Source organism: Calliphora vicina, chromosome 2 (assembly GCF_958450345.1).
Source record: "Calliphora vicina chromosome 2, idCalVici1.1, whole genome shotgun sequence".
NCBI classification, from domain to species: domain Eukaryota; kingdom Metazoa; phylum Arthropoda; class Insecta; order Diptera; family Calliphoridae; genus Calliphora; species Calliphora vicina.
The window spans coordinates 48,296,413-48,301,018 of NC_088781.1; positions in this window are offsets into that span (position 1 = coordinate 48,296,413).

Genomic DNA, 4,606 nt, shown 5'->3' on the forward strand with positions numbered 1-4,606 from the left:
AAATCGAAAAATAGGATAAATGAACAAAACAGGAATTGAGCAATGAGTTTAAAGGTTACAGAGGCAAAATAACGCACAGACAGATAGCTACGCCAGTTTCCATAGTTTCAATTGAACCCGTGCATGGCTTAATTTAAATTGCTTATATGTTGCTACGAAACAACACAGTTTTTTAGGAAATTATGCAGGAGTTTTTAGCAATAGAGTGTAGTTAGTCGAGGCAGACTACATGACACCCTACACAAGTTACGTTAATGTATTTATTTAAGGATAGCATTTCTCAAAATTGTTGTCCTGCCGCCATGTTGAGCTGGATCAAATAATAAAAATAACATTTTTTAAGGTTTAATAATTTTTTCCTATTTCTCGCAAAGAAACATATAAGATGTTGGTATCATGTGTTCGTACACATGAAACATATTCAAGTAACACAGAGCCTTATCGTGCAGAATTTCTCGAAGTACTTATCGAAACTAACAAAACACCATATGAGTATTTAGCTTAAAACTTTTTCCGAAGAATCATTTAAAAAATTTAATTTGGTATCTTTTTTCACCATTTTTGGCCCATATCTACCAAACTGTGGGCATTCAATAAAGCAATATTCCTTATAATATAGTTCTAGTTCAAGCAACGAAAATTCGAGAAATGTATAAAGAACAAACTTCTGCAAGCAATGCATCCAGCTTTTTCCCTTTGTAAGAACTCATCAAATTGGTGATGCAGTCAATGTAATTTCAATGGCATAGATGCATTGATTTTATGAAAGTAATTGAGCCTTGTTTCCACCAATTTCTTTACTTCGTCTGACTGTACACGATTATTTCCTTAAATGCCTTCGATTACAGGTTCTGCGGTGGTTGTGTGTCATTGCGCTGTATCCGGTCCATTGAGAACACCTGTTGAAAGTAAAGGTTCATTGACCAATTTTAACCGTTTTTCGAGTTAAAAATGGTGAAAAAAGATATAAAAATTCAATTTTACGACATTTGCGGCATTAGATGGAGTTTTTTCGGGTTAACTTGTTTGACACTTTTTTCAATAGTCTTTAACAATAATTGTGTCGAAGACGGGGAAACAAAATTCCAATTGGTTTCCCAAAGGGGGTTTTGTTAGTTTCGATAAGAACTTCAAGAAATTCTACACGAGAAGGAGTCTTAATATTTCAATTTACGTTTTTTAAATGTTTATTTTCCACTTTAATTGAAAGAATTTTGAAATATTTTGTATATTGTGCATATCTAGAAAAAAGCCTTTTAAACCATATATGTTTCATCAATATAGGTGGACAATAACATACTTAAAGAAAGTTTAAAGATTAATGTATAACATATAAATTCACAAACAAAGTTTTTACCGTTTTCCGAATTTCAGTCTATATCGATTTTTAATTGAATTTTTCGAAATATATTTCATCCCCAATTTAATATAAGTCTATGTAGGCCTTGAATGGGACCTATGAAAAAATACCAATGATTACAGTATGTAAATGTAAATTTTAATTAATTTTATATCGATGCATGATTTCAGGTCCTAAGTTCTATAGGAAATCATATACTAAGTCTCACGATCCCTTACAAAGAGGCTATAGTCAAAAATGTAGTGAACTTTATAGACATTAAAGGTATGATTTTTAATTTTTGTAAATTTCGTTATAAAAATTTGTATAAAATGTAAAATTTGGGATTAGAAATATGCATGAAATTTTTCTTATTGGACCAGCACTAAGGGTTGCAAAATATTGCGTTTGACCTAGGAAAATAGCTTATGGGAGGGAGGAAAGAGGAAGTAGTGTTTGTGTACATTTTATTTAAACTTTCCTACATTAAAAATGACGGGAAAGACTTCAGTGAGATGTTTGTTCCTCGGCTAAATAACGAGTTTTCTCTATAGCGTGTTGTGCTGTCCACTGGCCAATTGACCACAAAGATAATAATTCAATTAGTGTCGGGATGTAAAATTTTGAGAATATACGTAATATGCGTAATATGGAGTCAAAAATAAACAAAATAAATCTCAGTACTGCGTTACCATAGCGGAAGTGAATATACCAGGAGATTTTTCTGCTTTGAAATCTTTAATAGCAGTCATTACGGCAGAGAACATAAATTATATTGGGAGTATTATCATGTCACTAACAATCTTCGGAGTAATACAAGAGTGTCTACTTTTTGGGGTAACTACGTTCTCTAATTGCTTAGCGAATATTTTGACTTTTTTATTTGTATTATTCGCCAATCCGACGTTTTGGAGACGCAAGTAGTTTTTGAGACTTTATTCCTTATTATTCTTAAAGACGGCATTGATTTAGTTGTAAACTTTAGACTCGGAGACCATGACTCCTGCTCTCTCTCTCTTATAAGAGACTCTATATTTCAAACAGATTTCGAATTTATGTAACTGTCTAAGGAGCCTGGGTGACTGTAGATACTTTAACAGCATTGGTCAAAATATTAACTGTGAAATTAAATATTATGTATTAAATGTGAACTCTTATACGAATTGGTCGTCAAGGTTGTAATGCACGATCTGATGACATATCCACCAAGTTAAATTCTTGATCACAGTGAAGTTATATCCTTAATTTTATAGTCTGTTAAGCGGTATTACTCCCCACAGTAGTTTCCTTCTAGGAGTAGCAAGGGTCAGTGGCTCAAAAGTGGCAAATCGTGGAACCCTGTAGGGAGATATACTATCGAAATAAATAACAGAAGGATCAATACAGTTCTGGATACAATATTTAGCTGTGTGGAATCTGCGCTAAGTACTCTGAGTGAGTGGAGTCTTTCGAGTGGACTTAGTGTGAACTCCCAAAAGACGGAACTGGTAATATTCACAAAGAGGTACAAAATCGATAACTTGAGACTCCATATACTGAATGGAATCAGTCTTGAGATCAGGGATAATGTAAAGTACCTTGGCATCATTCTAGATATAGAACATTAGATATAAATATAGAACATTATTAACAAAGCCTATGAGGCCATCTAGTCTTGCAAGAAGGCAATTGCTACAAACTTGAGTATTGGTATGGTGGCATGCCTTGAAGAATGATTCTCACCGTAAGGTCGTTGAACAAATTCTAAGTACAATTGCAATACTGTTGAAGCACTTTTCACTATTTTTAACTGGATACAGTCGATTACTACACTGCTCTGCAGGAGGAAATTACTACCATAAAACTGCATCAAACTGGCTGAGGTATTATCGAATATCTAGAGATATCTGTATATTTTCTGACAGCAAGGCTGCCGTTAAGGGAATAGCGGGTGTCTTCACGACAGCAGTTGAGTACTTTTGATGTAATAATCCTGCTACCGTGTATATTGTGATTCTTTTCATATATAACACTGGATTTGCTTTCGTGTCTTTCAGTTTTGAACTCTTCATCTACTGACAATATACTCCAATTTATATAATTTCATCTATATTTGGATTTTCCGATATCCATTTATCTGTTTGGTATTATTATTAAACTCTTCATGCCCCATTCGATGTTGAGTTTTTAATTGTCCTCTAATCAAAAAGTTTATACTTATTTATACAATAAATAAAAGAATTCTTAAAATGAACTATGCAATTTTATATAATCTTCATTTATTTAAATATACACCCTCGTACAATGTAACTATATTTTAACGGTTTATTTTTAATTTAAATAGGAAATTACCACTAAAATTTTAGCATATATGCGGGCAGCTGAATTATGTTAATTTATGTTGAAAAAAAATATTACAGATTTCACTATAATTAGCATTTGTAAATAAGAGAATGCTTTAAACATCCAACATCATCAGATAAATTATAAAGTACAAATTATAATTTAAAATAATTTCAAACAACACAACTATGAAGAGGGAGGAATGCGAGTAAAAGAAATGTCACAATCAACTCTCTGCATCTGTTGGAATATACACACAGTAGTGGCGGTAAATTGTAATTTGAAATGGTACTTTTTGCCATAAAAGTACAGATTTTATTTATGTACTTTAGAATAAATATGGGAATAAACAATGAGTAATAGGGGGATTAGGGTCAATTGCTGCCCAATTTTCGCCATACTTTACAGTGTTATTTCAGAGTGCTTAGAACTAATTTGTGTTAATTTTTATAAGGATTGCAATCAACATATTTATGGCTGCTCAAGCAGTATTCCATGAGGTCATTTGTAAGGGGGCTATTTAAAATCATCGACAGATACTGACCATTTTCAATACGAAACAAACATTGTTACCTCCTTTCTTTTGGACCCTATCGTGTATTCAACAGACAGTCATTGAGACATTGTCTAACATTGAGAAATATTCATTTAAGACCCAACAAAGTATATACATATTCTCTTTGTCCTCATGAAATTCTAAGTCGATTGATCTATGTCCGTCTGTGTAAAACACTCTCACGTCCAAAATACACAAACAAAGTTAGTAAGATTTTAAAAAAGGATGTTAGTCATTCTCCTAAGCAGTTTGGTATTGAGAATCAGCAAAATCGATATAGTATAACTATAGTTATAGACCAACATATGAGACAAACTCAAACAAATTTTGTAAGGTAATGCTTTGTATTTGGTGGAACCACAAGGGTCCTGTATATATTATGATAATAT